The following is a 25,485-nucleotide window of genomic DNA, read 5'->3' as shown; positions in this document are numbered from 1 at the left end:
AACCAAGAACACTCAGCCAGGTTATCTTTCAGAGTTAAGTGATAAAAATTTTATAGACAAATAACAGTTAAATGAATTCATATCCACTAAATGTGTCTATGGGGAATAGTAAAGGGACTTTTATAGAATGAAAATAAACACCTAGAAGCAGTAAGATGACAAAAACATGAGATGAAGGGAGGAGAGTAATAATAATAATTCCTCTTAGTATAAGCACAAGATTAATGTTCCAACACCCATTCCTCCATCAGTGTACATTTTCCACCACCAATACCCCCCTTTCCCTCCTGCCACCCCACCCCCAAACTGCATTTCTGACAGGCATTTTTCTTCTCTTCCCCGCCCCCCCCCCCCCCATCATCTCTCATCTTGGCATTATCGCTTGCAATACAGATACTGAGAGGCCATCATGTTCGATCATTTGCCCACTTTCAGAACACATCTCCCATTTGGAGTGATCTCTTCCAAATATTATTGTCATAATGGTCCCTTCTCTATCTCAACTACCCTTTCCCCCAGCCCTTGAGGCAGGCTTCCAACGGTGGACCATTCGTCCTGACCCTTGTTCTACTGACCTTGGGTCATAGTCTCTCCTTCCCTCCCTCCCTCCCTCCCTCCCTCCCTCCCTCCCTCCCTCCCTCCCTCCCTCCCTCCCTCCCTCCCTCCCTCCCTCCCTCCCTCCCTCCCTCCCTCCCTCCCTCCCTCCCTCTTTCTCTCTTTCTCTCTTTCTTTCTTCTTTCTTTCTTTCTTTCTTTCTTTCTTTCTTTCTTTCTTTCTTTCTTTCTTTCTTTCTTTCTTTCTTTCTTTCTTTCTTTCTTTCTCTCTTTCTCTCTCTCTCTCTTTCTTTCTTCTATTTCTTTTTTTATATATCCGCAAATAAGTGCAGTCATTCTATGTCTATCCTGCTACTTCTGACTTATTTTAACTGATATAGTACTCTCCATTTCCATCCATTTATAAGTGAATTTCATGACTTCATTTTCCCTAACATCTGCATAGTATTCCATTACATACATGTGTCATAGATTCTTTTTTTATTTTTTATTTTATTATATTTTATTATTTTATTTATTTATTTATTTATTGAATCACCATGTGGAAAGTTACAAAAGTTTCAGGTTTAAGTCTCAGTTACACCCATCCCTTCACCAGTGCACATATTCCACCACCAAGAATCACGGTATACCTCCACCCTTCCCTCCACCTCACCAGTCCCCCACCCCGCATGTGTAACTGGTAAATTTCAATTTACTTTCACTTTACTTTGATTACATTCAATATTTCAACAAAAAATTCACTATTATTGATTTGGAGTTCCTCCCCCCTAAAGTCGACCTGCTGAAAAGAATGCATTTGGTAATTTGTTTTCCATTGCTGAGAATGAAGAGGTATGAGGTCAGGAGGTCGCACTAGCAGCCGCACAGTTTTGGATTTCTGTATTTCAGTATTTTAGTAACTAAGTCCAGAGAAATATCTGCCAGAAATCGCAACATTGTGAGCTTGAATCTCTCAGATACTTTATATTCCACATATGAGTGCGATCTATGTCTTTCTCTTTCCTTCTGACTCATTTCACTCAGCATGATACTTTCCATGTTGATCCACTTATATGCAAATGTCATGACTTCATGTTTTCTGACAGCTACGTAGTATTCCATTGTGTAAATATACCAGAGTTTCTTTAGCCAATCATCTGTTTTTGGGCACTCTGGGTTTTTCCATATTGTGGCTATAGTAAACAGAGCAGCAATGAACATGGAAATGCAGATGTCATCTCTACTATACCTTTTTGCCTCTCTGGGATATATTCCCAGGAGTGGTATTGCTGGGTCAAATGGGAGCTCAATTTCTAACTTTTTGAGAATCGTCCATATTGTTTTCCAAAAGGGCTGAACCAGTCGGCATTCCCACCAGCAGTGAAGGAGAGTCCCTTTCTCCCCACATCCATGCCAACACCGGTTGCTTTTGTTCTTTGGGATGTGGGCCAGTCTCTGTGGTGTGAGATGGTATCTCATTGTTGTTTTGATCTGCATCTCCCTGATGATTAGTGATGTTGAACATTTTCTCATGTGCCTCTCAGCCATTCGGATTTCTTCTTTGGGAAAGTTTCTGTTCATTTCATCACCCCATTTTTTGATCGGGTTGGCAGTTTTCTTCTTGTGGAGTTCAACCAGTGCATTGTATACCCTTGTTATCAACCCTTTATTGGATGGGTACTGCATAAATATCCTTCTTTAACCAGTTGTCTGTTCTTGGGCACTTGGGTTGTTTCTAGATTCTGGCTATTGTAAATAGTGTTGTGATAAACAGACGTGCAGATGGCATTTCTGCTGTGTGTTTTTGGATCCCTGGGGGAAGTGGGATTGCTGGGTTGCGTGAAAGCTCAATTTCTAGTTTTTTGAGGAATGCCCATCCCATATTGTTTTCCAAAAAGACTGGCCCAGTCGGCATTCCCACCAACAATGATTGAGAATTCCTTTCTCCCCGAATCAAGCACTGGTTTGACTCTTTTCGATGTGTGCCAGTCTCTGTGGCATAAGATGGTATCTTGTTTTGATGTGCATCTCCCGAATTATTAGTGATGTAGAGCATTTTTTTTTCATGTGCCTGTTTGCCATTTGTATTTCTTCTTTGAGAAAGTTTCTGTTCATTCCTTCTCCCCATTTTTTGATGGAGCTAGAAGGTTTTTTTTTTCTGATAAAGTTCTACCAGTGCCTTATATATATTAACCCCTTATCTGATTGGTATTGGGTAAATATATTTTCCCATTCTGTGGGCTGTCTCTGTGTATTGGTCACCATTTCTTTTGAAGTGTAGAAGCTTCTTAGCTTAATGTAGTCCTATTTATCTTTGCTTTCACTTGTTTGGTCAGTGGTGTTTCATCTTTAAAGATACCTTTAGCTTCAATGTCATGGAGGGTTCTGCCTATATTTTTCTCCATGTACCTTATGGATTCTGATATTGAGGTCTTTAATCCATTTTGATCTGACATTTGTTCCAGGCATTAGACAGAGGTCTGAGTTCATTTTTCTTTTTTTTTTTTTGCATGTAGCTATTTCAAGGTATCTTGCATATAAAAATTTTGTATTGAGGCCCTTAATCCATTTTGAACGTATTTTTATGTATGACATAAGATAATGCCATACATAATTTGCTAAATTTGTATGACATTTGTCCAATTTGTTTTTTCCCCATTTAGCTATCCAGTTCTCCCAGTGTCATTTGTTTAATAGACTCTCCTTTTGTACTTCATTCATCTAGAATTTTTGTCAGAGATTAGCTGTACATGCACCTGAGAGTTTAATCTTTGGACTCTCAATTTTGTTTCATTGACATAAGAGTGTTAAGTTGAAAGAAATTATATTGAGTTAAAATGGTTGGCAGCCCACTCCTGACTTTTGTAACCTCGCTTTGTTCTGCTTCTGTAACCATGCTTATGCCCCCAAACTGTATATTACAATGTACTATGCCTGGATCCTGTCACTTACATCCTGACATCTGCCTGTCGGTTGGGTTGGAATTCACGTATGTGCCTAACAGATAGGGACCCGCTCACAGAAGGAGTTGCTGAAAACAAGGAGCCCAGATAGTGACTCCATTCCCACGGCCCAGCAGATAGTGACTCCGGCCCAGCAGATGGTGACTCCGGCCCAGCAGATAGTAACTCCAGACAAACCCCAGGTAGCGACTCCGCCCCGGACGCAGAGCCCAGATAGCGACTCTGGTCCCACGGCGTTACAGATAGTAACTCCTAATGCAGGGCAAGGAGATTGAAAGAATGTCTTCGGACACACGAATTCTAAGAAAGTGGCTCTGGACGAGGCTACGTGACAAACGTGACTGACCCAGAGGACTCAAGCCCTATAAAAAGGCTGCCCTAGCTAGCACAAATCGCTGCATCTACTAGGGGTGCAGCCCCAGCATGTTGGTCTGAATAAACTTTTGTCTTGCAAGACTGGCCCATCTCTGCTTCTTGCGGCTCCGGACCCAACAAGAGTCTGTCTTTGTTACAGCATCAAGTGGTTTTTATTCTTATAGCTTTTGTATCATAGATTAATATCTGAGAATTCAATGTTTCCCATCTTATTTTTGCTTAGGATTGCTTTGGCTTCCCTGGAAATTAATACTACTATTTTTTATCAATAATATCACCAAATATTATTATTATTATTATTATTTGCATCACACCCAGAAATGCTCAGGGGTTACTCCTGGCTCTTGCAGTCAGGAATCACTCCTGGCAGTGCTCAGAGGGCCATATGAAATCGAACCTGGGTTGACTGCATGCAAGGTAAATGTCCTACCCACTGTATTATTGCTCCAGACCCCCTCCCAAATATTATTGACCTCAACTTTCTAATTAAAATGAAAAAGGCGCCATGGATGAGATGAGAAGACAACTCCAACTTTCTCTACCTATAGAAAAGGCACAATGACAAACATACTTAATATATAAGGTGGGAAAACAACACTAGATGGATATACTAACATGAAAACGGCAGTGGCAGTGATACTCATATAATATAGACTTCAAACTGAATAATATAACAAGAGATAGCTGTTGGGGATGGACTGAGCTATCAGGGAGAGCCCACATAGACTTTACTAAAGACAAGAACATTTTCCCCCTTCAAGCTGCCTTCAGAAAATAATTTCAGTATATTGAAAGAGGCAGTTTTTCCTTCTCTCACAGAAACCTGGCTGGTCTTTGACATGCAGATCTCAGGTGTTAGCCAGGCCTGACCTTTGATATTGTAAATTGTAGGCTCTGGCCCAGCCTAGTCTTTGGGGATATAGATCTCAGGTGCTACCTAGTTTTGTAATTGACATGTAGATTTCATGTGGCAGCCCAGCCTGGTCTTTGGGATGTAAATCCAAGTGCTTTTAGCCCAAGAAAGGTTTCAGTTTTGGTTTTGTATCTTCTTTCTGGAGGCCAAGATTTGTGGCCTGCAGATGCAAGGAAACAATGCATATTCTACTGCCTCAATGTTCTTCCTGTAACTTCTTTTGATGCCTTTGGTGACATCACTGTATTGCACACTTTAGAGGTACCATGATCAATAAAAGGAGATCACGGGGCTCTCTACCTTTGCCAAGAGCCAGAGAGAGCCTGGGACCTCTATGAAACACATTTCTTCCGTGTTCCTTATCTCAGCGCCTCCAACCGCATGAATATTCACACAACAGATAGCAATGTTTAGTTTATAGTAACCAAACAATCAGTCTATCCAAGAAAAATAAAATTAATACAGCAAATGAAGGAAAACCAAATGAAAAGCAGACCTGAATGACACTTCTCACTCATTTATGAAGTATGGAGAGATAAAACAAGGTAACAGATCTTCCCACCTTCAACAGAGAAGAGGCAGGGAGTCTGGTGAGCAACGCAGCCGGAGAAATGCTCCGGACCCAAATCCGGGCCAACAACACCAGGGATCCAGACGGAGGAGGTACAGCTGGCACACCTTCTCCGGATGGAGCCCTGGCGACACTGAGAAGCAACCAACACGGCTCCGGGTTGCGGGACTGGAACACATCCGAGCCGCGGGGGGACACTGGAGTGGGGCAGCGCCTGCCCGAACTCCAAATGGTCCCGGCCGCCGGAAGTCCCGCCCTCGACCCACCCTCGGCACCATCTTCCCACCTTCAACAGAGAAGAGGCCAGGCAGTCTGGTGAGCAACGCGGCCGGAGAAATGCTCCGGACCCGAATCCGGGCCAACAACACCAGGGATCCAGACGGAGGAGGTACAGCTGGCACACCTTCTCCGGATGGAGCCCTGGCGACACTGAGAAGCAACTAACACGGCTCCGGGTTGCGGGACTGGAACACATCCGCGCCGCGCGGCCGCTAACGCAGCCGCGCGACCTTTTCTAAAAACTGAAAACATACAATATTTTAATGACAAACCAATTATCATATGCTTCCTTAGTAGGGCTGTCTTCCTTGGGGGGAAACTCCAACAACTATAGTGAGTATTGTTTTGCAATATGGACTGTAATCATGGTAGATAGAAAATGAAGTGAAATTCATCAGTTATACAGTTTGGGGGGGCTGTGGCGGGGGGTATACTGGGGATTTTGGTGGTGGAATATGGGCACTGGTGAAGGGATGGTGTTTGAATATTGTATAACTGAGACATAAACCTGAAAACTTTTAACTTTCCACATGGTGATATAATAAAAATAAAAAATTAAAAAAAAACTAGGTAACAAACAGATCTGAATGATAACAAACTCTTTGTCCTGGATTATAGAACTGAGATTACCAGGCAGTGGGGGTAATAGCAAAGAGTTAATGAAGTTAGAGGTAACATAAATATGGTGGTGGAGGATATTTTGTACTCTTGTGGTGGGGGGATTACAATTACTTAGTAAATCAATTTCATAAATTTTATCACTATTGCAACCATATATATGATAATTTTTAAACAGTAATTAATTAATAAGAAAAGTGACAATGACAAAAACAAAACAGTCATAGTGGTCTTCAAAATACTATTCTCATCAATGGAAAAGTCAACCAGACAAAAATCAATAAGAAAACTACAGCCCTAGATGAGGAATTAGACCAGATGGATTTAATATACATCTACTGGGCACTCCACCCCTCCCCAAAAGTCATGTACACATTCTTCTCAAGAGTCATATGGAAATTCTTGTGGATAACCCATATGTTAATGCACAAAACAAATGTCAATAGATTTATGAAAATTGAAAACATATCAAGTTTTTTCTGATTACAATGGTATAAAACTAGAACTAAACCACCCAAAGAAAACTGAAAATAAAAACTGCAAACACAAAGACTAAACAACATGCTACTGAGCAACTACTAGGTCAACAAGAAAATAAAAGAGGTGTAAAATCACCTGGAAATAAACAAAAATTAAGATACAAGTAATCATAACCTTGGGATGTAATAAATGCAGAATCAAGTGGGACACTTACAGTAATATTATATAATGAAACAAGAAAATTCTCAAATAATCTAACTCTCAAGCTTTAAAATAAATTTGAAAAAGAAGAATAAAGTCAAAAGTAGAATGAAGAAATAATAAACATTAGAGTTAAATGAATGAGCTGTAAATATATAAATGATACTATGAAAGGGAAATGAAATTAAAAGTTGATACTGTAGAAAGATTACAGAGATTACAAGTTATTAGCAAGTCTCACTAAATAAAAAGAGAAAGGAAAATTTTAATCATAGAATCAGAAATATAAGAAGATATGCTTTGATAGATACCACAGAAATACAAAGAATCATAGAGACTACTATTAACATCTTGTATACCAATAAATTGGGAAAATGTAGAGGGAATAAATTCCTAGAATTATACAATTATACACTTTTCTAAGACTTAATCAAGAGGAAGCATAAAACCTTTTGCAGTTCCTGACCACTCCCCACTCTGCAGGTAAATAGGAAATCCCTTGGAGACCCTGCCCAGCATGGAGAAGCCCCCTCCCTGCCCCCTACCCGCGGTTTGGGGCTCGCCCTGATGCCCCCAACCCGCCTGGCACCTTTTGGCTGCCGCTGTCGGTTCCTGACCACTCCCCACTCTGCTGGTTAGGGGCGTGTCCTCACCTTAGGGGGTGTGGCCTCAAAGTGGGCGTGGCCTCTTTCCAGAGCAGCCACCGCTTACACGGCCACAGTTGTTTTTTTTACCATAACGTGCATTGTCCTTTGGCCACAATTGATAGAACCCACTCCTCTGAAGAATTCCCTGGTCATCTTAATCACTATATATTAATAGTCAAGTAACCTAGCCTATCCTAATTTCACAAAAACTGTCAGTGAACACATCAAGTTGCACATATAAATCCTTTGTAAAAAGAGCATAGTCCCACATCTTCAGTTGAGGCCCCTCCCAAGCTAAGGAGAGCACCGGATAGTAAAGCCCATAAAAACATGAAGAAACAGCGAAAATCCCCACCACCAGGAGAGATCCAAGAAAATATCTCACTAACCTCAGCAGCGACTTCCCAGAAATACAACCTCCTCTCGGATAAAGAATTAAGAGAGGAAATTGTGAGGATGGTTCACGAACTCAAAGAAACTATGGAACAAACTTCCAATAAATTAAGGGAGGATATGGATGCAGCATTGGAACGGTCCACCAAGATAACCAGGAAGAAATGAGAGCAGAAATTTCAAAGCTACGAAAAGAAGTCACACAACTAAAAGAATCAGTAGATGAAATAAAAAACTAGGTAGGAGCCCTCAACAGTAGAATGAGTACAGCTGAAGACAGAATCAGTGAGCATGAAGATGAGCTGCACAAAGCATATAGGCAACAACAAATAATGGCAAAAGACCTCAAAATGGCTCTAGAGTGAATTAGAGTCCTAGGGGATGACCTCAGGAGAAACAACATAAGAATCATGGGAGTGCTGGAACCACACGGAACCAATCCCAATGAAAAAAAACACAATTAAAGACATCATTGCTAAAAAATTCCAAGAGCTAGAGAATGTGAACATCCAGATCCATGGAGTCGGAAGGGTACCAGCTAACAGGGACCCAAATAAAAAATCCCCAAGGCATATCATAGTCAGTATGATGGATGCTATGGATAGAGACACAATACTGCAAGCAGCAAGATCACAGAAGCAGATCATATATAAAGGAGCACCCCTTTGATTCACAGCAGACCTATCAGAAGAAACCTTCCAAGCCCGAAGACAATGGTGGGATATAGTGAAAAAACTCAATGAAATGAATGCCTCACCAAGAATACTTTACCCGGCTAAACTCTCAATTAAACTTGAAGGAACCATACACTATTTCACGGAGAAACAACAGCTCAGGAATTTCATAGACTCAAGACCAAATTTAAAAGAAGGACTCAAAGGGCTACTATAAGACAAGGAAAAAGACCAATAAGAACAAAAAACCCTACAGAAAAATGGCACAAAATCCCATGACAATAATTTCTCTTAATGTTAACAGTCTAAATGCACCAATCAAGAGGCACAGAGTGGCAAAATGGATTCAAACTATTTACAATAGCCAGAATCTGGAAAAAAACCAAGTGCCCGAGAACAGATGACTGGTTGAAGAAACTTTGGTACATCTATACAATGGAATGCTATGCAGCTGTTAGAAAAAATGAGGTCATGATGTTTGCATATAAGTGGACCAGCATGGAAAGTATCATGCTAAGTGAAATGAGTCAGAAAGAGAGACAGACATAGAAAGATTGCACTCATCTGTGGAATATAGAATAATAGACTAGGAGACTAACACCCAAGAATAGTAGAAATAAGTACCAGGAGGTTGTCCCCATGGCTTGGAGCATAGAATAATAGACTATAAGACTAACACCCAAGATTAGTAGAAATAGTACCAGGAGGTTGTCTCCATGGGTTGGAGGCTGGTCTCTCATTCTGGGCAACTCAGAGAAGGGAACATCAAGCAAAATGTGGTCGGAGGTCAGGAGGAGGAAGGGTGATGCGTGCAGAATGTAGACTAGAGACTGAACACAATGGCCACTCAACACCTTTATTGCAAACCACAACACATAATCAGAGAGAGAGAACAAAAGGGAATACACTGCCATAGTGGCAATGTGGGGTGAGGGGGGAGACGGGACTAGGGAGGGTGGGAGAGATGCTGGGTTTACTGGTGGTAGAGAATGGGCACTGGTGAAGGGATGGGTTCTTGAACTTTGTATGGGGGAAACATGAGCACAATAATGTATAATTCATTTCAATTCTTAATGTAATTTTATTAGATCAATAAACTCCAGATGCAAAAAAAAAAGACCAAATTTCAAAGAAGGACTCAAAGGGCTACTATAAGACAAGGAAAAAACCTACAAGAACAACAAACCCTACAGAAAAATGACACAAAATCCCATAATAATTTTTCTCAATGTTAATGGTCTAAATGCACCAATCAAGAGGCACAGAGTGGCAAAATGGATTCGGAAACTAAACCCACTTGGAAATCAAACAACACTATTGAACAACGAGTGGGTCACGAAGGAAATCAAGGAAGAAATCAAGAGATACCTCGAAATAAATGAGAATGAAGACACAAGCTACCAGAACCTATGGGACGCAGCTAGGGGTGTGTCCTCACCTTAGGGGGTGTGGCCTCAAAGTGGGCGTGGCCTCTTTCCAGAGCAGCCACCTCTTACACGGCCGCAGTTGTTTTTTTTACCATAACGTGCAAGCTGTGTTAAGGGGAAAAATTATAGCTCTGCAAGCCTTCCTCAGAAAGGAAGAAAGGGCTTATATAGATAGCTTGACTTCGCAGCTCAAGATCTTAGAAGAGGACGAGCAAAAGGAACCCAAACCAGATCGAAGGAAAGAAATAATAAAACTTAGAGCAGAAATTAATGATATGGAAACCCGAAAAACAATCTGAAAGATCAATGAAGCAAAAAGCTGGTTCTTCGAGAAAATAAATAAGATTGATAAACCGCTAGCAAAACTCACAAAGAAAGAAAGAGAGAAAACCCTAAAAAACCGAATCAGAAATGAAAAGGGGGACATCACAAAAGAAAACAAGGAGATTCAAAATATCATCAGAGACTACTTTGAAAGTCTGTATGCCACGAAACAAGAGAACCTAAAAGAAATGGACGAATTCCTTGATTCCTACAATCTCCCAAGACTGAACCAAGAAGACGTGAAATACCTGATAGGCCCATAAATATCAAGGAAATCGAAACCGTGATCAAAAGTCTCCCCAAAAATAAAAGCCCAGGTCCAGATGGATTCACTGGCGAATTCTTCCAAACATTTAATGAAGACTTGTTGCCAGTTCTCCTCAAGCTCTTCCAGGAAATTGAAAAGACAGAAACCCTCCCGAACAGTTTCTACGAGGCACATATCTCCCAAATATGAAAAGCAAATAAAGACACCACTAACAAAGAAAACTATAGACCAATATCCTTGATGAACACCGATGCAAAGATCCTCAACAAAATACTAGCAGATAGAATCCAACAACTCATCAAAAAGATCATACACCATGACCAAGTGGGATTCATCCTGGGGATGCAAGGATGGTTTAACATTCGGAAATCAATCAACATAATCCATCACATCAACAAAAGTAAAGATAAAAACCATATGATCATATCAATAGATGCAGAGAAAGCATTTGACAAGATCCAACACCCATTCATGATAAAAACTCTCACCATAATGGGTTTTGGAGGAACTTTTCTCAAGATAGTCAAAGCCGTCTACCACAAACCTATGGCAAGCATTATCATCAATGGAGAAAAACTAAAGGCCTTTCCTCTAAGATCGGGGACAATACAATACACTCTCACCACTTCTCTTTAATATAGTACTGGAAGTATTAGCAATAGCCATCAGGCAAGAAAAAGATATTAAGGGGATTCAGATCGGAAAGGAAGAAATCAAGCTCTCACTATTCGCAGACGATATGATACTATACCTAGAGAAACCTAAAAAGCTCTAGTTAAGAAACTCTTAGATACAATTGACCTGTTATACAGTAAAGTCGCAGGCTATACAATCAATACCCAAAAATCCATAGCCTTCCTATATGCAAACAATGAGACAGAGGAAAGGGACATGAAAAAAGCAATCCCGTTCACAATCGTGCCCCAGAAAATCAAATACCTCGGAATCAGCTTAACTAAAGAAGTAAAGGACCTCTACAAAGAAAACTATAAAACGCTACTCCATGAAATAAAAGAGGACATGAGGAAATGGAAACATATCACCTGCTCATGGATAGGGAGAATCAACATAGTCAAAATGGCAATACTCCCAAAAGCATTTTACAGATTCAACGCGATCCCTATAAGGATACCCATGTCATTCTTCAAAGAAACGGATCAAACAATCCTGAAATTTATATGGAACAATAAATGCCCAGAGATAGCTAAGACAATTCTTGGGAAAAAGATGATGGGAGGCATCACCCTCCCCAACCTTAAACTCTACTACAAAGTAGTAACAATTAAAACAGCATGGTACTGGAACAAAGGCAGAGCTGAAGACCAACGGAACAGGGTGGAATATCCCTACGCACAACCTCTAATGTACGATCATCTAATTTTTGATAAGAGAGCAAGAGATGTGAATTGGAGCAAGGAAAGCCTCTTTAACAAATGGTGCTGGCACAACTGGACAACCACATGTAGAAGAATGGGCGTAGACCTCGACCTGACACCATGCACAAAAGTCAGATCAAAATGGATTAAAGGCCTCAACATCAGACCACAAACCATAAGGTACATTGAAGACAAGGACAGCAAACCCCTCCACAATATTAAAGATAAAGGTATCTTCAAAGGTGACACGGAACTAAGCAATCTAGTAGAAACTGAGATCAACAAATGGGACTACATTAAACTAAAAAGCTTCTACACCGCAAAAGATACAGTGACCAAAATACAAAGACTATCTACAGAATGGGAAAGGATATTTACACAATACCCTTCAGATAAGAGGTTGATATCAATGGTATATAAAGCACTGGTTGAACTCTACAAGAAGAAAACATCCAACACCATCAAAAAATGGGGCGAAGAAATGAACAGAAACTTTTCCAAGGAAGAGCTACGAATGGCCAAAAGGCACATGAAAAAGTGCTCTACATCACTAATCATCAGAGAGGTGCAGATCAAAACAACCATGAGATACCACCTCACACCACAGAGACTAGCACACATCCAAAAGTACAAAAGCAACCACTGTTGGAGAGGATGTGGGGAGAAAGGGACCCTTCTACACTGCTGGTGGGAATACCGACTAGTTCAGCCCTTTTGCAAAACAATATGGACAATTCTCAAAAAACTAGAGGTTGAGCTCCCATTTGACCCAGCAATACCACTGCTGGGAATATATCCCAGAGGAGCAAAAAAGTATAGTCGAAATAACATCTGCACTTATATGTTCATTTCAGCACTGTTTACAATAGCCAGATTCTGGAACAAACTCAAGTGCCCTAGAACAGATGACTGGTTGAAGAAACTTTGGTACATCTATACAATGGAATACTATGCAGCTGTTAGAAAAAATGAGGTCATGAAGTTTGCATATAAGTGGATCAGCATGGAAAGTATCATGCTAAGTGAAATGAGTCAGAAAGAGAGAGACAGACATAGAATGATTGTACTCATCTATGGAGTATAGAATAATAGACTAGGAGTCTTACACCCAAGAATCATAGAAATAAGAACTAGGAGGTTGATTCCATGGCTTGGAGGCTGGCCTCTCATTCTGGGCAACTCAGAGAAGGGAACACCAAGTAAAATGTGATCGGAGGTCATGCGGGGGAGGGGTGACGCGTGCCGAATGTGGACTAGAGACTGAACACAATGGCCGCTCAACACCTTTATTGCAGAGAGAGAGAACAAAAGTGAATACCCTGCCATAGTGGCAGTTTTGGGTTGGTCGAGATGGGATTGGGGAGGGTGGGAGGGACCCTGGGTTTACTGGTGGTGGAGAATGGGCACTGTTGAAGTGATGGGTTCTCGAACTTTGTATGGGGGAAACATAGCACAAAAATGTATAAATCTGTAACTGTATCCTCACGGTGATTCACTAATTAAAAATAAAAAGCACCTTTTGCAAGCAAGAATACCAAGGAAAAAATGAAACAGAAACAACAGACAGAATTTCTTTCCACTACCACCCAAACAAAAGCCAGGACCAGTAGTTCTCAGTAATAAGCTCTACAAAACATTAAAAGATGACTAAATTTAACCAAAGATCTTAAACTTTCACCCAAAATTGAGGTATAGAGAATGATTCCAGACATGTTCCCCTGAGATGGAAATCAAACCAGGTTATCCTAAGAGAGAAAGGAAGGAAGGAAGGAAGGAAGGAAGGAAGGAAGGAAGGAAGGAAGGAAGGAAGGAAGGAAGGAAGGAAGGAAGGAAGGAAGGAAGGAAGGAATAAGAGATAGTACAACAGGTATGGCACTTGCCTCCACATATCTGACTTGGGTTTAATTGCTAGCACCTGACATGGTCCCTCAAGCTCCCCAGGAGTGGTCACTGAGCATAAGACCAGCAGTAAGCCCTGAGTACCACCAGGTGTAACTCAAAACAACAAAAAAGGAAGGAAAGAAATAAAGAAGGAAAGCAAATCAGAAAGATAGTATAGAGGATGTCTCTTGACTTGTATACAGCCAGCCCAGGTCTGATCCTCAGCATCCCACATAGTCCTCTGAGCACTGCCAGGAATGCAAAACTAGGAGTAACCACTAAGCATCAGCAAGTGTTACCTCACAAAAAATAAAAAGAAAGAACAGCAAGAGAGAGAACGAGAGGGAGAGCCAGAGCGAGAGCCAACCTCTAGCATGTTTGGGACTGGGGTGAGCCAGAGCCAACTGTGACCCTGAGTATTCTTATAGTGTTTGTGAGAATGTGTTGAAATGGTTTCAGACTGCTCTGTTCCATCCAGACCAAGGTCACAGAAATTTCAGACAATTTTAAAAAACACAGAGAGGGGGTATGGTACTGCCAGCAGGTCATCCTGTACCTATGGGACGAGTGCATCAACAGCTTGATGATGCCTTCAGACTTCCAGATAACCCCAAAATTACCACTGTGCCTTTGATCAGAATAACTTGTGACCAAGTTTACCAAGAAATTACACAGGCAAAAGTTAGGTATGTGGAGTCACACCCACAAACCACCTCTGGCTCAGCTATATAAGCTCATTTATTGGCCTTATTTCAGAGACCCATAAATCTCAAAAGAGATCAAAAGATGCAGGTAGGGCCTGTAGCACAGAGGTAGGCGGGAACCCGTGACTGAGAGCTCCAGGCCCGCTTGGATCAGGACTGGGCCTCCTCCCCCTCAAGTCTCCAGTTTTCCAGTAGCTTGTCAGTCACACGCACAGAGTGCCATGTAATCTCATCAACGTCCAAGACCCAGGGATTATAAACTAAAACTCCTGAAGAGAGCACCACAGAATGCCCTAACCCCATGCCAGGCTTTCTTCACTGGGGTACCCCAGACCAGGGTGGGTGAAAGCCCTCCCCACCCCAAGGGACCCAGCTCCGGCAGCCAAAAACCTCCACCCACTGCCACGCTTCAAGCCACTCCCCATGTGCTCAGGCCGAGCCTGACCTATGAGTCTTAGGGAAGTCCTATGGAACCCAGGTAATGCAGAATTTTGTGACCTTGGACTCTGGGCTCAGTAGGACCAGGAGCTGAGATCCTCTGCCTGCTTTCCCTGGTCACTGGCAACCCAGGGGTCATGCCCATAAACCATCCTCTGCTGGCACCAGAAAATCTCATCATCGGCCACCGTCCAGATCACACGGTTCCTTCTCCCAGAGGGGAGCATAACATGCCACTGGACTCTGCGCCAGGCTGTTCCACATGGGGCACCCCAGAGGGGCGTGGGTGAGAGCCCTCTCCTCCCCAAGGGACCCAGCTTCAGCAACCAAAACCCTCCACAATCCAACGCACGCCACGCTCAAGGCCACGCTTGGGCCAAGCCTCACATCTGAGTAAACATACTCCTGAACACATCATAAAACACTCCCTACCCATTCTCCATGATTATCACACCACATTAGATGGGGTTCAGAGAGTAGACAACAAATCATAGAGGGAAATATATCTATGTATTCATATCTACATATTTTCAGATAAATACACCAAAGCTCACATCACCCAAAACTTAACAACATGTTAGTGATATCCTATAGAATGTCTTAATGGCTCCTGTCAAAATAGAACAATCTTCACACTGTTTCCTGTATGAACACTTTTTTGTAAGCATGCTCAGCAGTTCTTCATAACAGAAAGTACAAAATATATTATTTCTGTTGTGTTTTGAGACAGGGATCAGGGTTTGGGATGGAAACATCCTGAACTTGGTGGTGAGAAGGTGTAATTGTGGTGGGATTGGTGTTTGGATATTGAATGAAATCAAACATTGTAAACCAACTTATAAAATTTAAAATTTAAAAATAAAAGTAATGTGGATATCATGCCAATTTCAATCAGCTTAATCAGTGGCTGAATAAATAGCAGTGCTCCTACATTATAAAAAAAAAAAAAAACAGAAGCAGGACACCTGGGCAGTCTTGGGCTGGGGCCAGGGCCAGCTCGAGCTCCGCCGAGATTCGACCCGGGTGGCCATGCCTTTGCACAGCCGCTTTGCTGCTGAACGACCAAGATCCAGAGCCTGCTATATGACTTGGGGTCCTAGGGAGTGCTTGCAGCCATGTCTCCTGACTGTGAACTAAGCTTTTGCTCCATGCTGCTCCAGGAAGGGAAATGATTCAATTTCCAACTTATATCTCCCTGGACTTAATTACTAAAATACAGAAATCCTAAACCTTTATATCTTTTCATTCTCATCAGTGGAAAACTAATTATCAAATGTTTCCCTGTCAATAGGGCCCTATTCTTGGGGGATAAATTCCAACAAGAATAGTGAGTTCTGTGTTGAAACTCCAACAACAATAGTGAGTTTTGTGTTGAAATATGGAATGTAATCAAGGTAAAGAGAAAAGGAAGTGAAATTTATCAGTTATGCGGGGGGGATTGGGTGGTGGGGGTTGGGAGGCATACTGTTGTTTGTTTTTTTTAGGTGGTGAAATATGGGCACTGGTGAAAGGGTGGGTGTTTGAGCATTGTATAACTGAGACATAAGCCTGAGAACTTTGTAACTTTCCACGTGGTGATTCAATAAAATAAATTAAAAAAAGAGAGAGAGAGAAGAAGGAAGGAAGGGAGGAAAAGAGAGGAAGGGAGGGAGAGAAAAAGGAAGAGAGGAAGGGCAAAAAGAAGGAAAACGTGAATATTTATGATGAGTATACATGCAAAAATTCAAAGCTTATGAATACACATACATAAATAAAACAGTACAGAAGTGAAAAATACATTAAAAGGATCACATAAAGCAATAAGTGGTCTTTATTTCAGAAATATAAGGATGGTGCAACACACTCAAATAATGTAATATGCCATATGAACAAAAAGAGAGATAGAAACCATATTTAATACATGAAAACATTTTCAAGATTACATACTCAATTTTCAAAAGTGGAATAAATTGGATCATCAGAAAATTCCTAAGCATAACAAATGTCATTTACGACAAAGTCACAGTAGATATGAGTGAGTGGTTAAAGATTAAAAGAATTTTGTGGTAAGAAAGGAAATCTTATTCACAGTTGGTGGAATGTCATCTGGTCAACCTCTGTGAAGAGCAATATGTTTATGTATCAAAAATAAGAATAGAGTTCCCATACAACTGATAGTACTTCTTGGTATCTATCCCCAACACAATGAAACAATAATTTGAAAGGATATATGCACATCTATATTCATCACTTCCAAGATATGGAAACAACCCATATTTCCAACTATAGATGATTTTATCAAGAACTTATGGTATATATACACAATGAAATACTACACAACTCTAAAAGAGAACAAAATCATGCAATTTTCATCAATATGGATAGAACAGGAAAATATCATGAGTAAAGTCAATAGAAAGGTATACATACAGAATAGTCTTTTTCAGATGTGAGATTTATAGGGACTTAATATATAGCAACTTAAGATATATAGTAAGATAGCAACAAGGGACCAGAGGCAACGGAATAGGAGAACTAATTCACACAAATAAATTGATGAGGGGATTTGGAAGGGAGGGGCATAGGGATCGCTGGGGGATGGTGAGAGCACACTGCTTCTGGAATTATGTGCGTGAGAAACAATCATAAAGCCAAGCTCCCTGAAAAGAGCAATGTAGAGAACCTCTTGCCCGAGCATCTGGCTGTCTTCCCCAGGACCCCTCGGAGGGGGTGGGCTCCAGCTTCCCTCCCCACCCCGAGCAGATCTCCCGCGGCTGAAGACCTCTGGAGCTCAGCCACAGTCATGCTCAAGGCCCCTCTCCACACATTTGGACGAGCCTCACGCATGAAGGAACTGGTAGAGGAACCAGGTGTGTTGAGCCTGGGGCTGAGACCTCCAAGCCTGCTAGGATCGGGACTGGGTCTCTTCCACCCAGATTCCCCATCTTCCAATAACTAGGAGGTCACACCCAGGGACTGCCCCCTGCTCCGTGTAATCCCACCAATGGCCAACATCCAGAGATTTAAAACCAAGCTCCCGGAAGCGACATCTTATAGCCTGGTTCTCCTTCTGAGAGAGCCTGGCAAGCTACTGAGAGTTTTCTGCCCACACGGGAGAACCTCGCAAACTCCCTATGGCATATTTATATGCCAAAACCAGTAACAATGATGGGTCTCATTCCCCTGACCCTGAAAGAGCCTCCAATGTGGAAAGGACGAGGAAAGAGAGGCTTCTAAAATTTCAGGGCTAGGACAAATGGAGACATTACTGAGACCGTTCGAGAAATTTGACGAGAAATAATCATAAAGAGAAATAATCACAAAGCCTCAACAGCAAATAAATAAATAAATAAATAAATAAGATGGAAGGCTTTTCCTTTAAGGTCAGGTACAAGACAATGTTTCCACCTTTACCACTATTATTCATCTTAGTATTATAAGTTCTTGCCAAGGAAATTAGGCATGAAAATGAAATAAAAGGCGTCCACACTAGAAAAAAGTAAAGCTGTCAATACTTTCAGATAAATAATAATATATATATATATCGAAAACCCTAGATAATACATTAAGAAATACTAGAAACTTAGTCTTGTTTATAACTTAGCCAATAAATAAAAATAAATTCATTTATTTCATAAATAAATTTACCAAATGTGTTCTATTTCTATAAACAAAATTTGAAATGAAGAACAAGAAATCAAGAAAAAAATTATAATTGCTTAAAAAAGAATTAAGTAGGTAGGAATAGAAAGTGAAAGATCTGTGCTCATGTATTGGAAGAACTAACATTATTTAAATGTCCATACTATCAAAGCAACTTACAGACTCATTGAAAGTCTGTCAAAATTTCAATGTATCCTTAAAGGAAGTGGAATGAATTTTACTGAAATTTGTAGGGAACTAAAAAACATTTAGAATAATCAAAGAATTTCTGAGAAAAAAAATTAAAGGTATCATGGTCCCTGACTTTCAATAACACAGTAAATTATGGCAATGAGACTATAGTATTATAAAAAAATAGAACAGAAAAATATACTAGAATTAGAGACCAGAATAAATCCAAATTTATATGGGAAGTTACTTTTGACAAAGGTATCAAGGTCATAGAATGATGAAAGGAAAATTTCTTCAACAAATGGCACTGGAAAAACAGGACAATTGCTTCAAAAGAATAGAATTAGACTTTACACCATACACAAAATTAAGCCAAAAGTAATTATAAGATATGATAACTCAATTTAACAAGATATAATAACTTAATTCAATAATTGAGTATAAGATATGATACTATAAAAGAAAGAAAACATTTATCTGATGATTAGTGATGGAGAGCATTTTTTTCAAGTCATGGGGAGAGGACAGTTAGGATAAGAAAGGGACCACTATGACAATGATATTGGAAATGATTCCTCTGGACAAGAATTGAATGCTAAAAGTAGATTAAGGTTATATTTGGTAACCTTTCAATAACTGCACTTCAAACCATAATGTCCAAAAGTAAGGTGTGTGAGAGAGAGAGAATGAAAGAGAGAGAGAGCGAGAGAGACAGAGAGAGAGTGCCTGCTGAAGAGGCAGACCGGGTGTGGGGGATGGGGTAGAATTGGGGACACTGGTGGTAGGAAACTTACAATGGTCAAGGGACGGCTGTTGGGCCATTGTATGATTCAATCATGAACAACTTTGTAACTGTGTATCTCATAGAAATGTAATAAAAAAGCAAACAACATGTATTAAGGAAATTATAGGCATAACATGCTACAATATTGGCTTTATTGATATGTTGTAACTCAACTTCAATAGTAAGGCAAGTAAAGCAAGAAAAGTAAAAATAAACACCTGGGACTATAAATTAAAATATTTATGCAGAGTGAGAGAGCAATAAGTAAAATGAAAAGACATTGAGAGCAAATATTTGCATCTCATATATATCCAATAAGAAGTGCATCCACAATATATAAATTCTCATATAATTCAACCACAGCAACAACTGGATAAAACTGTAAAACCAGATGGAAAAAAGAACAGAAAATTCAACAAAGATTATGAACTAATGACCAACAGGCACATGAAAAAATAATATTCACTTATTGTCAGAGAAATGAAAACCAAAACTACAGTGAAATATTATTGTATTCACACCTAAAGAATGGTTTAAATAGGAGACCATAAAGAACAAGTGTTGGTGAGGATGTGGAGACAGAAGGTATCCTTGTACATTGTTGATGGGGATGTAAAGTAGCACAGCCTCTTCAGAAATCATAATAGAGATTTTCCAAGATGCAAAAAATAGACTGACCACAGAGTTCAGCAATTCCACTCACAGGTATTTAAGATTTGTGGATGAGTTTGAAAGGATATATGGACTCCTTCCAATGTTCATTGAGGTACTGTTCACAGTAGCCTATATATGAAAGCAACTTAAGTGCTCATCAACTAAGTGGATGAAGATGAGTTATAAATACACATTGGTACACTGCTCTTCCACAAGAGAGGATGATATTTTGGTATTTGCATTATCATAGATATAGTTGGAGGGTATCATGATAAGTGAAGTAAGCCAGAGAGACACTGCCAGATTATATCTCTCACATGGGGAATTGAAATAATGAAAACAAAGGAACAAAAAAAAAAATCCCAAATTAACCCTTTGATTTTAACCACTTATCTGAGGTTGCCAGAGTGGAAGGTTAGATGGGGAGCAAAGGATGGATAGAGTTCACTGAATTGTGGTGGGAGATACATAACTTTGGTGTCCAGTATGGTGTGACTATTTACTTTTGGAGGGTTGTGAAAAAGCATTCATGACACAGGTGTAATTAAGTCAATAAATTTTACCTCAAAACAAAGTTTAGTTAATATCCGTCATTATCCATAGTTACATTTCTCCTCTGATAAAAACTTTAAGAATTTATTTTCAAATTAACAATACAGTATTATTAACTAACATCTCCAGGACTTGCTTACTTTAGAACTTAAAGTTTAAAGCCCACATCTAAACTCCTTCACCCATTTTTCCTAACCTTGGCTTTCTGCCTCTAGCAATGCCTTATTTGTTGGATATATTTATGAACTTGTTTATTTGTTTAGAGTCCACATATGAGACCATGTGGTATTTGTCTTTCCTGACTGATTTTCTTAGTATAATGAATTCCAGTTTCATTTATGTTATCACAAATGGCAAAATCAAAACGCTAAATTGCTGAATAATTGTATGTGTTTATGTGTGTAGACCAGAACTTTTCATATTGATAGACACTTAAGTCATTTAACATGATCATTTAAATCTAGAATATTATATATATATTTCTTCCTTCTGTATTTGAATACCCAAATTTTACCAATTCCTTGAGATCTAACTTTTGTAACACTTATTATAATGCTTTCCAAAATTTACTCATGAAAATTCTTCCCATAGCATTTATTCAAGCTCTTGCTTTTTGGATACTCAGCTTTTTTTTTTTTTATCTAAAAAGTCTGTCGTTACCATTTAAATAACTGGCCCTTCTCCACCCCCCAGAGTCAGAGATAATTTCTCAATTTACATTGGTACGTTTAAAATATGCATCCTGATACGCACAGTGTGATTATTCAACAGTCTTCCCAGAGTAAGAGAAAAGAGCCTGGAATCTCCAGGCTGTAGCTTGAACTTTCCATTCACCTTTTTAAATGCCAAAGACATCCCTGGTGATGAGTGGGTCTGGTAGCAACTCAAACAGTTTAAAGGTTTGGTGAGTCATGAGGGGCTTAGGAACATGGACTGGTTCTAAGTGACTGTTGGAAAGTACAGTCAGAGAGCTAAAACAGAAAACCAGCAAAACAAAAAAAAACACAACAAAACCAAACTATAAAACTTCTATTATTTTAAAGAGAAAAAAAGTGACTTCAGACTGTGGAACTGAACAAATCCTCACATTATTTCAATGAAAGCAAAACAGACATTTCACCTTCCAAACAACAGAAATCCCCAAAGTCCCTATCTTCTTTGCCTTGGTTGGCTGCTTATACAATGATTTAGGGGTTTTCTACTGAAACATGAATTTTATTCATTTTCTTTCTTTTTTTTTGCTTTTTGTGTCACACCCGGCGATGCACAGGGGTTACTCCTAGCTCTGCACTGAGGAAGTACTCCTGGTGGTGCTTGGGGGACCATATGGAATGCTGGGAATCAAACCCGGATCGGCTGTATGCAAGGCAAACACCATACCTGCTGTGCTGTGCTATTACACCAGCTCCTCATTTTCTTTTTAACACAAAAAAATTTCCATCTAAAGTAGAGGTGAATGGAAGAAGTGGGCACTGAAGAAAAGATGGTTTCACAACAGTTTAGAGTGGAAGTTGGCCAAATTTACTCGCTTTTTACATGAAAAATAACCCCAGGTGGATCCGGATGGAGGAGGTGCAGCCACAACACCTTCTCCAGATGGAGCCCTGGCGACACTGAGCAGCAACTAACACGGCTCCGGGATGCGGGACTGGGACACATCCGAGCCGCGTGGCCGCGCCCTTTTTAAAAATTGAAAACATACAATCTTTTAATGGAAAACTAATTATCAAATGCCTCCTTAGTAGGGCTATCTTTTTGGGGGGAAAACTTCCACAACTATAGTGAGTTTTGTGTTGAAATATAGAACGTAATGAAGGTAAAGAGAAAATGAGGTGAAATTCATCAGTTGGGGATGGGGGGCGGGGGATGGGGGTATACTGGGGATTTTGGTGGTGGAATATGGGCACTGGTGAAGGGATGGTGTTTGAATATTGTATGACTGAGACATAAACCTAAGAACTTTGCAACTTTCCACATGGTGATAAAATAAAAATTAAAATAAAAAAAATAACCCCAGGGATAGTTAGTGCAAATTGACAGCACCTATATAAGGCAGGAATATTTTCAAAACAACACGTTTATTAATTTTTTTAGGTATTTGGTTTAGTTTACACAGCCTCTTGCATATAAAATTACAAATGCCTAATCAGCTTTTGGAATCTTAAATATTATAACAAACTATTCCATTACCTGTTGCTTTGCAGCAATGATTCACTCACAGAGCTTTTTAATTCTATCTGTAGTTTTGCCAAAAATAAAATCAGACTCTCTTCCAAATGGTCAGATCATTATAAATCTATTTGTGAGCCTACTCCTAAGTCATTGTTAGATAAAGTCATTGTTAGATAAAGTCCTAAGTCAGTGTCAGATAAAGCAATTCAAAATCCTTCCAACTATATAAGGTAACAAATTTTTCTAAAATTTTTTTACCTCATTTGTACTTGGACTTACTAATAAGTTATACTTGGTGAATAAAAATTAAGTTATATATTTGGTGATTTAAAACCAGCAAATATTATTAAATCACCAAATATTATAATCATTATAATGATTTATAAAAATCATTTTTATTTTATATACAATATAAAAATGATTTTTATAATCGAGAAGTATTTAACTCATTTTCCAAGCAAAGCTATATTCTTTCTTGAAAGAGAAAAAGGGTTACTAAAAAGTTTACTCTAACTTTTCTAACTTACTCTAATGGTAAGTTAGAAAAGATATGAGTGCCATGGAGAAGAAGAATAATGGAAATGGAGAATAAAGAGGAAATAGAACTAGAGAAGGTCTGACACATAGGGACTGGTCAGTGAGAAGCAAAGTCAATGTTGCATGACCTGTAAGGTGTGTATGTTTTGAAAAGGCCAACAGAATTTCCTTCAGCAGCAGCATGAAAGTCTAAATCAAATATCAGTTTTGGCCTTGCATTTCAGTGGAGGTTGTACTGCTGTATTCTCCAAAGCCAATGGTGCAAAGTTCTGCAGAGCCAGTGGTGGTCACTGTTTCTTGTCTTCATGAAGAATCTCATCAGCCACTTAGAGATCTGGGGGCTAATCCTCACTTTGCCCTTCACATCCTTTACATCCTTTACATCCTGTTCATCATCTGTTTCCTAAATGCTTTTGATCTTCCCACCTCTCTCATAAGCCCCCCCCCCCCCTTTGGCCTGGACTGTTTGATTCTAGTGGTATTGCAGCTGGTTGTGCAGAGCTGGGTAGCAGTGAGGAGGGCACTGGCCTTGCATTGTGGCCGACCTGGCGCTCAACTCCCCGCCCCACACATGGCTCCCCACGTTCACCAGGTGTAATTGCTGAGCGTGAAGCCAGGAGTAAAATCTGAACACCAACAGGTGTGACCCCAAAAACAAAAGAAAAAAACAAATAAATAGTTCTCAACACCTTTGCCAATTTTCTGACAATCTCTCCTACACTTGTCCATCAACCGTCTTCTGATCTTTCACTCCCAGAATCTAATTCTAAATACTCCAGAATCTAACCGTATCTGTCTTCTCATTGCCCAAACTGTTCCCTTTAACACAAAAACCTCGAGTAATTTCTCCTGTTTGAAGTATTTCTTTTAGCTACACTTTTACTCCCATATCCCTTTTTGTATCTTTCTGATCTTAACTTGAGCTATGACCTAATAATAATACTTTTATAATTAATTATTTGAGACTCTTCTCTGTTAATCTGTGAGTTCTCTGAGATTAGAGGATGTGTTTGTTCATGTATGTCCTCATACTTAAGGTGGGGACAAAACAAGTACTTTTATCATAGATAATTCAAACAGAATGCAGACCTGGTATGTGTCAGATGTAACTCTGGGTAGTTTTACAAAGAATGTTGGTGATGATAATAGTGATGATGGTAACAACAGAAATAAGAAGAAAGAAGTAAATGCAGTTAATGCAGAACAATGGGTATACCCAGTAAATGTAAAGAATGAATAAGGGAATGAACAAATTGATAAATAAGCTAATGATCTCACTAATACAGAGGGTTTATTTTTCTCTCCTGCAAGCTGTGACTGTAATAGAGGATAGGAACACTTCACAGACAATAATCGGAGAGAGGAGTCAGTGATTCCCTGTGTACCGCCACCATGAAAAATGGCAAAAGAATTTTTTGTTTTCTGGAGTTTTGAATTGATCCTACTCTTTGTTGCTAAATAAATATTCTAAGCAAGATTTGGATTTAACAGTTAAAGGGATATAATGTCACAAAATATATTTCCAGGCTCCTCAATCTTGTCTTTATTAACAAAAAGTGCCTTTTTAAATGAACATCAGACTTTATTATTTCCAAGTTAAATTCTTTAGAAAACCATGTGTAGCAGGTCATGCATCCCAACAAGTATTTATACAGAAAATTTCAATCTATGCTGCCAAAAGGAAAAGCTCCTCAACCCTTCGTTCTAATAGTTCCAATACATTTCATATCTCAGATTCCTCAATGTCCTCAAGAGAAAGGAATGTGTTATGTGATTATACATTGTGCTTTGCTCATCTCATAGAGGAAGGTTCTTGAACCAACCTGGTCTTCAACCTGCTTTGCAGCTCTGGTACTGACACCCTTATTAAAAACTCCCAATGGAAAAGATATTTCTGAAGCAGTG

General features: G+C 39.7%; 1 protein-coding gene across 1 annotated transcript in view; it reads right to left on the bottom strand.

Moving 5' to 3' along the window:
• KIF6 (kinesin family member 6) overlaps window positions 1-25,485 on the bottom strand; it is a 705,701-nt gene that overhangs the window by 257,899 nt on the left and 422,317 nt on the right. The gene's annotated exons all lie outside the window — the stretch shown is intronic.

The sequence above is a fragment of the Sorex araneus genome, chromosome 5 (genome assembly GCF_027595985.1).
Source record: "Sorex araneus isolate mSorAra2 chromosome 5, mSorAra2.pri, whole genome shotgun sequence".
NCBI lineage: Eukaryota > Metazoa > Chordata > Mammalia > Eulipotyphla > Soricidae > Sorex > Sorex araneus.
The sequence above is the reverse complement of the archived record's forward strand: the minus strand, read 5'-3'. Positions and strand labels throughout refer to the sequence as shown.